At 42.8% G+C, this 13,886-nt stretch overlaps 1 protein-coding gene across 17 annotated transcripts in view; it reads right to left on the bottom strand.

Moving 5' to 3' along the window:
* Nucleotides 1–13,886, bottom strand: part of STAU1 (staufen double-stranded RNA binding protein 1) — an 88,013-nt gene that overhangs the window by 46,503 nt on the left and 27,624 nt on the right. For 3 of the 17 annotated variants that reach the window (XM_057312480.1, XM_026503693.4, XM_044385892.3), the window contains exon 1: nucleotides 6,396–6,646. The exons of 1 other annotated variant lie outside the window; for it this stretch is intronic. The gene's annotated coding sequence lies outside the window, so the exon portion shown is untranslated. Of the gene's footprint in view, nucleotides 1–5,146; nucleotides 6,008–6,395; nucleotides 6,650–13,886 lie in introns of those variants that run through there. 13 more of the 17 variants (XM_048222218.2, XM_048222219.2, XM_048222223.2 and 10 more) reach the window with 8 other exon arrangements.

Raw genomic sequence — 13,886 nt, 5'->3', positions numbered from 1 at the left:
ATAATTCTAAAGAAACTAATTTTCTTAGCAACAACCTTGTCTATAGTTCATAAATCATTTTTCATGAACGTCATGAAGGATTACAGCAATAATTTAGCGGAGAGCCTCCTACAACACACAGGTTAATGAAATATCCTCCTCCCCATTTATTTCTAAATAAATTCCCCCCACCCCACAAACCTCTGAATCAACCTACAAGTTTTAGGTTAATGTGGCTGTAGCAATCTATCACAACAAACAAAAGTACACCGTAAGTCTATTTCAAGGGAATGATGAATAGAGTTCATTTTAAAAACTAAGTATTACTGAAACAGACTTTTCTTTTTTTTTTTAAGATTTTATTTATTTATTTGACAGAGAGAGACAGCCAGTGAGAGAGGGAACACAAGCAGGGGGAGTGGGAGAGGAAGAAGCAGGCTTCCAGTGGAGGAGCCTGATGTGGGGCTCGACCCCAGAACGCCAGGATCACGCCCTGAGCCGAAGGCAGACGCTTAACAACTGAGCCACCCAGGCGCCCCTGAAACAGACTTTTCTAAATAAATTCTAAATAAACAGACTATTACTGATTCTAATTAACAGACTAAGTATTACTTTTCTAATAAATTCTTCTAAATTCTAATAAATTTTTCTAAATAAATTTTAATAAACAGACTATGTATTACTGAAACAGACTTTTCTAAACAAATTCCCCCCACCCCACAATACCAAATTGGTATTTTTTCCAATTGGCCTTTTTTCCAAATTGGTCTGAAGTTCTAGTGAACGAAAAATCATCCTAGCTATGGTGAAGCACTGGTGACACACAGAAAAAAACCGCCCTAAACAAAAAGCACCCGAGCATAATTAGAGACAAAGTGTGGTTCAGTAGAAAGAGCTCAGGACCCCACTCCAGTTACCTGGCCTCCCAGACAGGCCTCAGCCACTACGAACTGACGTCTGCAAAGACATTTTCCAGTATCAGAAATACAACATAAAGCGTCTACTTCAACTCTTAGCACCAAGGAAGAGCTCTCTGAACAGCAGCTTGTACATCATTAGATAAATTCAATCTGACCCTTCAGATTCCTTTCCTGCATCAAGTAACCCTCACCCTGTAATCCTAACCTACCCAGCACATGGTTAAGAGCTCAATAAATAGTAGCAAGTATTATTATCCGGCAAATTTACTAATCCTGGCCTCAGCCACATAAACATCTATAAATATAAACTTATAGATACACACCACTTGTAAAAAACATTTTAAATGGGAACAGAGAACAAGCTGACTAAAATCAACCCACTCACTGGGCAACCAGATCTAAAGCTACATCAAATATAGAGACAATCTCATGAACAATCCTTTTCATTGAGGCAAAGACCCCAGGGCACTTAAATTTGTTTTAGATTTTGTAGTCTGGTAGACATAACAAAAATCTTCTAGAACAATTATGATCTCCGTATCATATTATAATAAAATAGCCTGGTTTGCTTCATTACTGTTATAAACTCACAAAGTCATCACACTTCTCCCCCAAATTAGATTCCACATTAAACAGAAGCAGATGGGCTACAAATTTAATATTCAGAAGACTAATTTTTAATCGAAAGCAAATACTTTCTTGGATAGATTTTCTTACTTTTGCTTTCAGTAAATATACTTTGAAGAAGCCCCTTGAATATACTCCTTTAACAAATAAATGAACATGTGTAATTCCAGAAAACATAAAATTAAGTTTGCAGAAAATTTGTTTCTACCTCCTCTTATCTGGTGACAAAAATCACTTTTACATCAACCTTATTCACTACTATGGGAATAAACATACTTAAAAAATTAAGCTCTTTGCAGTAATTTCCCCATTTTACCATTTTTTAAATAATAAGTAATTTTCTTTGGTAAGGTTTTCTACTTCAGAGCATTAAACTGTCAGCAAAACAGATCTCCAAGCCATCCATCTAGTACTATTTGTTAAGATCAACACAGCTGTATATTTGTAATCCTATTATCTCCCTAGTAGGTGAGAACAAAGGATTTGGCTAATATTACTCAAGCTTTGTAATACCTGATTTATACATAAGCACACCTTGTTGCAAAAATTCATTAAACATTTCTTCAAAAAAAACAAAAAGTTCTGGAGTCAAAGCAAAACTGGAAACAAAAATCAACAAAGCCCTTGGCTTTTAAAGGTCTAGAAACACCTTACAGAGCTGCCTCAATTTAAAATTCACCATGGTCGCTATGTATGCTCAAGTATTTAGTGTGCTGATGCTGCAATTTATTTTGAAATGTACTGAAAAATAAAATGGATTAATGAATTCGAAGAGACAGACAAACAGAACAGACGAGATAAAACGGAGTCAAATGTCAATGGCAGAAAGCAGGTGGTAGATACAGAGGCATAGAGTAAAATTCTTTTAACTTTGTTTTATGTTTGAAAGTTTTCATAATAAAAGGTTGGGGAAAAATAAGGATAGCGAATAACATGTCTTCTAGTTCAATCTCTAACTCGTAAATGATACTTTTTGGAACAGCATAAATGCTAAACCTTGATTTTAATGAGGTTTTATTTAAGGAAAAGCTCATCTAGAAATTTCACCAGAAGCATGTTAGCTACAAAGGTCTCTTTCACCAAAAGTTTACAATTTAAAACAACCTGTTATAGGTTTAGTGTGAAACAAAATCTGTCATAAAATTCTCTAAACATTTCTGAACACTCCAGAATCCCATTCTGAGAGAGAGAGAAAGCAACCTCAAAAGCTCTCATTTAAGGGGAAAGAATTTACATTTCCCCAAACTGAGCAATTCTGTGCCACCAAATATGACAGCGAGTAAGACGATCCAGTGTGGAGGCTCATAAAAACAAGGTCCCTGGGGCGCCTGGGTGGCTCAGTCGTTAAGTGTCTGCCTTTGGCTCAGGGCGTGATCCCAGGGTCCTGGGATCGAGCCCCACATCGGGCTTCTCCGATGGGAGCCTGCTTCTTCCTCTCCCACTCCCCCTGCCTGTGTTCCCTCTCTCGCTGGCTGTCTCTCTCTCTGTCAAATAAATAAATAAAATCTTAAAAAAAAAAAAAAAAAAAGAAAAGGGTCCCTGGAACTGCCTTATGACATCCAACGAAAAGATGCCTTTTTCATTAAAGTCTGATTTTTATGCTGGTGAATTCCACTCTCACTCCATCCAGTAAAAGGGCAAGAGAGAAAGCTGCCCTGCAAGCTGAGAGCCGCTCTGTGCCTCCTGTATTAAATATCTTCATTGTCTTACTGAGGGGAGACTGGATGAAGCAGCACAGCATAGGCCAACATTTAACGATTACACTCAGAATTATGTTAATGGATAAGACTTCAGAAATGAGGGGGGAAAGTTCTATGAGTCATACTCATCTCTAAACTTAAAATAATCTGTATATAAATGGGTTTTCTGGCTGAATCTTAAAAGAGAGCAATTTAGTCTGAACAAACTGTATTTATGGTAACAATTCCAAATACTTAAAAAAGTTTGACTTTAAGCCTCCTGGGAAGCACTAAGCATTTTTTTAAATAAAGCACATTTTGTGCCCCTTCTTAGATAACAGATTTTTTTTTTCTAATTTTAAGAGGTATGCACATCCCTCTCCATCTCCCAGACTGTAATAACTAAAACATAACATACGTTTTCACTACACCTGATCAAGTGCAAAGTAAACCTACATAACTGAAATTACAATAATCTAAAAGCAAATTACAACTGCCAAAAAGCTGTGAACGGTCCATGACCAGAAATCTAAAAATTAAGTAACAATGACAAATGTAATACTCCTGTCAACTTTAATTTTAGGAGGATTCTCTTTTTAGACAAGAAAAAAAAAACATGAGCATCTAGGCTCTGAAATTCATTCATACTTACTAAAAATAATTCCACAACAGAGTTTCGCAATCAAATACCCTTTGCTTAATTCTTAACCTAACGTGATAGCGGCATATTTACACAACTACTGTAAAGAAACTTTGAAAATTTCATTATGAATTATTAACTGTAGATTAACTTTGACACAAAGTTATTCTCCATTATAAGTGGTTTAACAGGTAGGTCTCCACCAAAACAGGTTTAGGGTTATCTGTATTTCTGATTGCTTTTCAGTTATAGCCACTAACCGCTCAAGAACTGTTGCTTTTGTACACAAAACAAAGCAAGGCAGTATTTTGGACATGACTGAGTGGGATAAGCACTGAACCAAGAGCTAATTTGGCTGCTCATTTTTTTCTGCTGTATAGTAATCGTGTAAACAGAGATGAGAAGACCAATAAATACAATGAGAACTGTGATTCCACTAAAAGTAAATTTTGTGACAGATTAACAGTCTGGGACAATCTTGTAAAATTATAGGATGTTTAGGATTTGTTTCGAAATAACCCAGTTTGGAGGAGGAGGTACTTCATGAAACAAGATGACCTTGGCTACAAGTTAATTATTGTCAGAGTAAGTGACCGACACACGGGGGTTCTCTACAGTTATCCAATTTTTGCATGTTTTCCATAATAAAGTTTTTTAAAAAGGTTATAGACTGCAATATTAAAACATCCTTTCCCCAACACTACAATTTCCAAGGTGGCAGAAGACATGCGTGTTGTACAGCTATTTCTTAGGTGTTTTTGAAGAGTCAGCCAAACAAAGATTTTAAAGCTAGAAATGTCGGTAAGACTGTCAGAAAATTACAGGAAAATGCCAAAAACCGGGGAGGCCACTTTACATTACATGTTACTGAGAGACAGGTGTAAATCAAAACAGCTTTAAATTCAGTAAAGAAATTTACTACCTAAAACAACCCTAGGACACAGGAGGATCATTCGGTTGAGCGAACACACACACACTACTTTTTTGTAAATTTGAACCTCCATGAGTTGCATTTCCTTAAGGAAAGGTACACATACACAACTAAGTAAAGAATTAAAAGAAACTCAGTATCTTTAAATAAAGTTGCTGTTTTAAAAATCCCACCTGTCACCAGGAGGGCCGAAACTGCTCCCTCTACAATCCAACTGTATTTTTAGTTTTTACTTCAACAAGCAGCAATGTAATTTATATTTGGTAAGCACACTGATTCCTGAAAGGCCAAGATCAATCAAAAACCCGGATTAACTCTCTTTCCACCACCCTCTAAACAATTAAAGCGACAAGCAGAAGGGAAGAGTGACCTTAAAAACGTCCCCACAGCCAGAGAACAGAGGCAGAACAGACTGAAGCACACATCTTCGCCGGAACAGAAGAAAACTTCCACATAAGCAATACTGCAACACGGAGGTGGGGCAAGGGCTTAAAAGGAAAGTCGGCCAACAGGGACGGAGGGAATAAAAGCAAAGCTGCAGTGAAAAAAAGTTAGAAGTTAGAGATGTAGCGCAAGAAAGGACAGACATATTTTTTGCAACTTCATACACCGCCCCCCCCACAAAGCCTGACACAGAGCAAGCGCTCCAGAAAGGTTTGCTGAACTCAAGGAAAGCTGCTGCCAGCAACTTTCCCAGAAATGAAATAACAACAAGAAGCCGGATGATGGCAGAAAAATGGACAGGTTGCTCATACTGAGGGAGCTGGTGAAAATCTTGTAGCTGGCTCAGCGGAGGGAGATGGAAATAACAGCATCTTTTACAGACTGCCTACTTCCAGAGTGTCCCAATTAAACGTACGCCCCTTTCAGATGTTAACAACCCAAAACAAAGCCCCGGCGCCGGCGGTGGGCACGTTAAACATTTCTGCCTCAAAGAAAACCCAAATGGGTAGGTAGGTCAACTTCTAGCCCACTTTGCCCATTAAGCTATACCTTAATATCATGCTAATAAATTATGCAGACGGTTTATTGGGACACGCTGTGGGTCTGGCACTCTGATAAGCGCTTCACACGCCCCATTTCACGGAACCTTAACAGCCTGAAGAGGCAGGAACCGCATTAGCCCCCTTTTCCAACCAAGACACAAAGAGTTTAAGTGACTTGCTTAAGGGAGTAGCGCTGGGATTTGTACCCATGCTGGACACCTGGGCTGTACTCGTAACCACTACGCTCCAGATCCGGCTGCGGAGATTTAGACGCTCTGGGTCTCAGGGACTTGAAGCGGGGACCCCCACCCCACCCCCCGCCCCAGGAATAACTTCGGCATCCCCGCGCACGAGGAGGAATTAGGAAAGGCGGCGTGGCACCTGTTTCTGGCCCCAGCAAGGGGTGGAGGAGCTGGAGCGCCTGGGGTCCAGGCCGCGGGGCGCCCCGAGGCGGGGGGGGGGGGGGGAGGACCCGCCTCCTCCGGGCAGGCCCCGCGGGCGGGACAGAGGCCCGGGGAAGAAGGCCAGGCGCGCGGGCCCGCCGAGGCCTAGGCCCCACCCGCCGCCCCCCTCCCCGCCGCCGCGGCCGCGGCGCCCGCGCGGGCCCCGCCAGGCCCGGCCCGGCCGCCTCACCTGGCTGCTGCCCCGAGCTCGTCCCCCGGCCGGCGGTCCTGGGCGGCGGCGGCGGGGGCGGCGAGAAAGGGAAGGAGGAAGGAAGAAGGGAGAGGAGGAAGGGAACGGCAGAGGGAAGAGGCGGAGTGGCCGCTGAGGAGGCGGGCGCCGCCGGGCCGGGGGGTCAGAGGAAGGGGGAAGCCGAGCCAGACGCGGCGGCCGCCGGCGCAAACGCTGAAGAGCCGCTCCGGCGCCCGCAGCCCGGCAGGAAGTGACGGGGGAGGGGCCTGCGCCCGCCCCCGGCCCCCGCCCGCCTCCATGCCCGGCCCCACCCCCCACCCGCTGCCTGAACCACAAGTCCCAGCGGGCGCTGCGACGGCGCCTGCTCTCGCAAGGCACTCCGGGAGCCTGGCGGGCTGGGGCCTGGTCTGGCCTGGGTCGCGGCGGCCCGCCCTGACTCCCGGGGCAAGCTGGGAGTTGTAGTTCTGCTGGGAGTGGAGGGCGGCCCCGGGACCCGCAATGAGGCTGGGCCGGCCTTCTTAACGCCGCCCCCTCCCTTCGTTCTTCCCGTTTTCGTCTCTGCCCTTCCTTTTCTCCCGCCTCCGTGCCTTCTTTCGCTCCTTCCCTTAGTTTCTCCTTCCGTAAATGTTTATTAAACGCCCGCTGTGTGCAAGGTACTGCTGCAAGAGTTGAGGATATAGAAGTGAACAAAAATCCCTGCCCTCATAGAGCTTACGTTCTAGTGAGGTGAAGCACGTAATAAATAAAATCAGTAATTTTTATAGTCAGTTAAAGGGCGAGAAGTGCCAGATTGCTATTGCTTTCTCGCAGTTCTGGATAAATTAAGTGGTGTTAGCAGCAAACTTATAGGGGGGTGTGGGTTAATGATGGGGAATTTTGGACCTCTAGAATCACACTCAGCAAAGATAATGCGGGCATTGTGAGAGGTCCAGGAAACAGTGAGGGGAAGAGCTGCAGATGCCCAGGCGTCCTCTTTCTGAGACTACTTCGCCACTATTTAAAAATGGTTATTTTCTCCCTCTGCCTGTCTTTCTCAGTATCTTTCAATCTAGCCATTGCTCAATCTCTCTTGACAAGGCAATGTAGTTTAATTTGCATAAATTCATGATACGAGGTCCTGTGGCTGAAGGGGCCTCTCCAAACGGCTTTGGGACCTTGCCCCCAGCCCAGAGGACACTTTTCTCTAGACCAGGCCTCCTTACTCTGCTTCTTGTAAAATGCAATGAGATTGAATTTCAGGACATCAAAAACAGTCAAAGGACTTTCACTGTCCAGTTAGTGCCAGTCCAAGACAGTGGTAAGCAACAGATATCGTCCAGCCCTCTGCTAAAGCAGAATTGTTTTCTCTAAGTCCTAAGCAGTCTGGATCCCACAGCTCACTTGGGTAAAGGAGCAGACACAGAGGGGTTTCTCTAAACTCAAAGCTGAGGTCCCTGCACAATCAGACAATCTCTTCAAAAGTGTAAAGGTAGAAGGGGATATTCTGACCCATTTTACTATCACCTGTGGGGACCCACGTGATGGGCAGATGACTTCCAGTATCAACTTATTTCCCTCCTTCCATATATTGAGGGGGGAGATCCCTCTATGTTTTTCCCCCTAATCTCAATTTTGGATTTTATTCCACGATTTGGATCCTGATACAGCTAGGCCTCACTTTCCCCCTTAGTTAAATAGGAACAATTTCCTATCTTACCCAGTGGACATGAGAATCAGTATAGCTTGACACCTTGTCTCATCTTCCCTATCTGAAGAGTGATAGGACTCTGTTTAGAGTTGTGAAGTTCTAAGTGTGCTGTTGTGAGCAGCCTAAGCCACGATTCTCGTGACCAATCACGTGTCATTCCAGGGATCACGTGAGTTAGGGTACTGCCTCCCCCTTCCTCCCCTCAAACCCTAGCAATCACTGATGTTTTTACCAACTCCATATTTTTGCCTTTCCCAGAAATGTCATATAGTTGGACTCGTGCAGTCTGTAGCCTTTTCAGATTGGCTTCTTCCACTTAGTAATGTGCGAAGTTTCCTCCATGTTTTTTCACAGCTTGATACCTCTTTTCCCACTTTTTAATAGATACATAGATAACACGAAGTATAATTTTTAGATAAAAATAAACCTCTCACGGGGTTTTTATGTGATTGCATGTTACCTCCTTATTATAAATGCATATAATTTGCCTTCTAGGAAGGAATACAGAGAATTTAGTGTAATTTACTTAATGGTCACAGTTTCTTATTTCCACCTTCATCTCTAAGAAAAATAAATAATTCCTTTATTATTTCGCAAGGGTCAAGAAGTCTGCAGGCCCTTAGAAGAGAATTTAACTCACACTACAAGAGAGAAAACAAATCTAAGTGACCCCCTCCTGACCCCAGCCAGCCCCACAGCTAACCTATGCCTCAGCTAAATACAATTCCTTGATTACACAGAGTGAGTTGTCATTCTCAAAAAAACGAGGAGTGTTGAGAACAGCCCTGGGGTCAAGTGGCTGGGGACCACCTGAACCTGAAGGGGTCATATGTATTGTCTGACCAATCTGTAGCCCTGTGCTTCATCTGTGCTCACCTGATGGAAAAACAAAAACAATCCCCCCCCCCAAAAAACCCCAAGGAGTATTAAATCTTCAGCTTGCTGTTGTTTCTCTTCCTTTTTCTTTCATCTGTGTTTTAGTTTTAATTAGTTGCTACCATTCTTTTTTTTTTTTAAAGATTTTATTTATTCATTTGACAGAGATAGAGACAGCCAGCGAGAGAGGGAACACAAGCAGGGGGAGTGGGAGAGGAAAAAGCAGGCTCATAGCGGAGGAGCCTGATGTGGGGCTCGATCCCATAACGCCGGGATCACGCCCTGAGCCGAAGGCAGACGCTTAACTGCTGTGCCACCCAGGCGCCCCTAGTTGCTACCATTCTAACACTTACATAATAATCTGGGTTTGGGGGCTGCCTGGGTGGCTCAGTCAGTTAAGCACCTACCTTCTGCTCAGGTCATGATTTCAGGGTCCTAGGATAGAGTCCCGCGTCAGGCTCCCTGCTGAGCTCCCTGCTTCTCCCTCTACCTACTACTGCCCCTGCTTGTGTGCTCTCTCTCAAATATAATTTGAGAATTATATTTTGAGAAAATATATTTGAGAAAATATTTGAGAAAAAAATAATAAAATAAAATAAAAAATAATAGTAATAATAATCTGGGTTTTTATCATCTCTTTAAAAATGAGGCAGATTTGGCTGTATAGAGCCTGTGCAGAGTGGCAGCTACACCCTACAGGAGGGCACATTCTTGTCATGTCACTGCAGCCCCCACCCTACCCATGTCTCTCGTTTATGTTATTTTCCTGTTCCTGTTGACATTTAAGTTTGCCATGCCTGGCCTACTGTGTAACTGCATGCTTTTCTGTGGAGCTGAAGACTTGTCAGGAGGACAGACCCTGGTCAAAGAAAGAATCTCCAAGTGCAACTGTGATGAGTACAGGAAAGAAAAGTCCATGGTATCATGAAGGCGCTACGAACCCAGGTTTCAGGGTTTAGGGACAGTGCATGCTGAAGCACTGTAGTAGCTCCAGCAGAGATCTGAAGGATATGTCCAGGGTAACTAGGCAAAAGGGGTGCAGGAAGGGTTCCAAGTAGGAGGAAAAGATGTACAAAACCATGTGGCCAGATGCTAGTTACTATTGCTACAAAACAAATCACATTTACAAATGCAGTGGCTTAAGAGAACAGTGATCATTGTATCATCTCTCGTAGATCTACGGGTCGGGAATTTGGAAAGAGTTTGGCTAGGCTCTTTAACTTGGGTTTCTTTTTTTTTTTTTTTTTAAAGATTTTATTTATTTATTCGACAGAGATAGAGACAGCCAGTGAGAGAGGGAACACAAGCAGGGGGAGTGGGAGAGGAAGAAGCAGGCTCACAGCAGAGGAGCCTGACATGGGGCTCGATCCCACAACGCCGGGATCACGCCCTGAGCCGAAGGCAGACGCCCAACCGCTGTGCCACCCAAGCGCCCCTTAACTTGGGTTTCTAATGTAAAGTTGGACCACTGGGTGATAGAACACTGGGGGGCAGGCTGGGCCTCTCCCTCTTCATGGAGCCTTAGAGATTGTCCACAGGGTCTCTGCATGGGCTGCTCTGGGCTTCCTCACAGCATGGCAGCCTCAGGGCTGTCAGACTGTTTACACAGTGGCTGAAGGCTTCAAGAGTGAGGGTCCCAGAGAGCAAGGCAGAGCTGCACTTGCCTTACGTGACCTAGCCTCGGACATCATATAGAGTTGCGTCCACTGTAGTGCCCTGGCTACAAATGAGATGTAAGCCTGTCCAGATCGAAAGGAAGGGGGATTAGACTCTACCTCCTATTGGGCAAGTGCAAATGGCAGGTCTGGAGCTCAAAGGAGAATCAGAACCGGAGACGTAATGTGTGAGTGGGTAGCATTTGAGAGTTAATTGAACCCTCAGGTGTGGATGTTAGTGGATGTTAACACCTGATGAATTACCCCTGCTCCACTCTCACAGCCCCTTGGCGGAACTTTGCACCCTTATATTTATTTGATTACCTGCTGATTTGCTCTGTTTGGCTAGGACTATGTGATCAACTTCCATGACGGCAGGGACTCAGGCTGTCTTGATCATCATGGTGTCCCTGGCCCCTAAAACAGTGCCTGGTACACATACATTTCCATCAACCACTGAAGAACCACAGCCTCTCATCTCTTTGGAGTCCCTAAAAAAACAAGGAACACCTGTAGGTTTGATTGGTGTATGTCAAAATCACCCATAGTATATGTTGCAAGGGCAAACATGGTTGAGAACTACTTGCTGGTCTAGATGAGTAATTCTCAGGATTATTTGAGGTAGACTGCTCTCCTGGGGCTATTTCAGCATCTTAGAGGGAGAGCATTATATCTTAGAAGATGGAATGACATCATTACATCTTCGCATCATGACATCATGATGACATCTTGACATCATGACACCATTTTTTGTCAAAAAAAGACTTTACAAATCAATTAAAAAACGAAAATTCCTAGGAATAAATTTCACAATAACAATGCACAATCTATATGAAGAGAAGATTTAAATTCTACAGAAGGATGCAGAAAAAGACTTCAACAAATAGAAATATAAGCTATGTTCTTGACTAGCAAGACTGCATCATTAAGATCAGACATCTGTTGAGATCCTTTTTAAAAAAAAAAAGATTTTATTTATTTGACAGAGAGAGAGCAAGCAAGAGTGAGCATAAGCAGGGGGAGTTACAGAGGGAGAGGGAAAAGCAGGCTCCCTGATGAGCAGGGAGCCTGATGTGGGGCTCGGTCCCAGGACCCTGGGATCATAACCTGAGCTGAAGCAGACACTTAACTGACTGAGCCACCCAGGTGCCGCTATTGAGATCCTAATAAAAGAACAAGCGAGATTTTATTTTGGAACCAGATGAGCCAAGTCTAAAATTCTTGTGGAAAAACTAACAAGAAAACATTTCTGAAAGTGCCTGCCCCAGTAATAAACATACTATCATGTCGTAGTAGTTACAGGGGTGCCTGGCTGGCTTACTCAGTAGAGCATAAGACTCTTGACCTCTGGATCATGAATGTAAGCCCGACAATGAGCGCAGAGTTTACCTTAAAACAAAACAAAACAAAACAAAACTGTTAGGTACTAGTGTCTAATTAGTTCCACAAATCAGCAGAAGAGAAATTCCCAAGTAGACCCAAAAACAGGTAGGCATTTAGTATTCAATAAAGCTGGTATTTCAAATTGGTGAAGATAAGCAAATTTCATGCAATAAATGATATGGGACAACTACAAAGCATCTGTAGGGAAAAAAGAGTTAAATCCATACTTCGTATCTTACACCTGGAAAAATGCCAAATGGATCAAGGATTTAACTGGCGAGAGGGAAACCATAAAAGTACCAAAAGAATTTCTGAGAGAAGTAGAGAAGAGAAGACCCTTTTGACTATAACACAAAATTTAGAAGACTTAAAGGAAAAGATTGATACGTATGACTTCATGAAAATAAAATATAATCATGGGAAGTAAAGAAACAAATGACAACCTGGAAAAAAAATTGCATCTCAAGCACAGAAAGGCCAACTTTATCTTATTTTTTAAAGTTTATTTATTTTATTTACTTAAGTAATCTCTACACTCAACATGGGGCTCAAACTTATGACCCCAAGATCAAGAGTCACAGGCTCCTCTGATAGAGCAGCCAGGTGCCCCAGAAAGATAAATTTTATAGCATGTATAGAATTATAACATGTCCTATGAATTACAAAAAGATTAAAACCCAATAGAAAAATGGGTAAAAGATAGCAACAGACAGTTCATGGGAAAGGAAAAACAAGCTGTTCTTAGAAATAACACCATGAGGGACGCCAGGGTGGCTCAGTCAGTTAAGCGCCAATCCTTGATTTTCAGCTCATGTCATGGTTGTGAGATTGAGGCCCTCATTGGGCTCTTTGCTGGGTATGCAGGCTGCTTGAGATTCTCTCTCTCCCTCCCCCTCTGCCCCCTCCCCAACTCTCTCTCATTCTGAAAGAAAGAAAGAAAGAAAGAAAGAAAGAAAGAAAGAAAGAGAAAGGAAAGAGAAAGGAAAGGAAAGGAAAGGAAAGGAAAGGAAAGGAAAGGAGGAAGGAAGGAAGGAAGGAGGGAAGGAAGGAAGGGAGGGAGGAAGGGAAAGGGAAAGAAAGGGAAGAAGAAGGAAGGAAGGGAGGAAGGGAGGGAACCATGAATTGAAGGATATTAATGGAAATAAAGTTTGTAATAGCAAAAGTTTGGAAATAACATCAATGTCCATTGACCTAAGACTGGCTAAATAAATTATGACAAATTCTTACAATGGAATGATAATCAGTGTTTAAAAAAAGAATGAGGAGAGACATTGTCAAGAGAATGAGAAACAAGCTACAGACTTGGATAAAGTATTTGCAAATCACGTATCTGATAAAGGATTTGTATCCAGAATACATAAAGAACCCTGAAGACTCAACAATAAGAAAACAAAAAACCCAAGGGAAAAATGGGCAAAAGAATTGAATAGACACTTCACCAAAGAAGTTATAGGGATATACGGGTGTCAAACAAACATGTGAAAAGATGTCATTAGGGAAATGCAAATAAAACACACATACGATACACTCACAAAGAGATATCATTACACACCTATTTGAATAGCTAAATAAATGATAAAAATAAACCAACACCACCAAATAGAATGAAGAGCAACAGGAATGCTTATTGATTGCTGATAGAGGGGCAGAACAGTACACCGCTTGGGAAGGTACTTGGCAAGTTCTTATAAAGTTAAACATGCACTTGCCATACAACCCAGCAACTTATGTTCACATGAAGCCCTTGCACTGAAGTGTGTAGTAGCTTTCTTCATAAGAGCCAGACCTGGGAACAACCAAGCTGTCTTTCAACAGGGGAACAGACAAACAAACAGTGGTCCATCCATGCAATGGGACCATACTCAGCAACAATAAGCATAGATATGATCA

The sequence above is a fragment of the Ursus arctos genome, unplaced genomic scaffold (assembly GCF_023065955.2).
Source record: "Ursus arctos isolate Adak ecotype North America unplaced genomic scaffold, UrsArc2.0 scaffold_16, whole genome shotgun sequence".
Lineage (NCBI taxonomy): Eukaryota > Metazoa > Chordata > Mammalia > Carnivora > Ursidae > Ursus > Ursus arctos.
The sequence above is the reverse complement of the archived record's forward strand: the minus strand, read 5'-3'. Positions and strand labels throughout refer to the sequence as shown.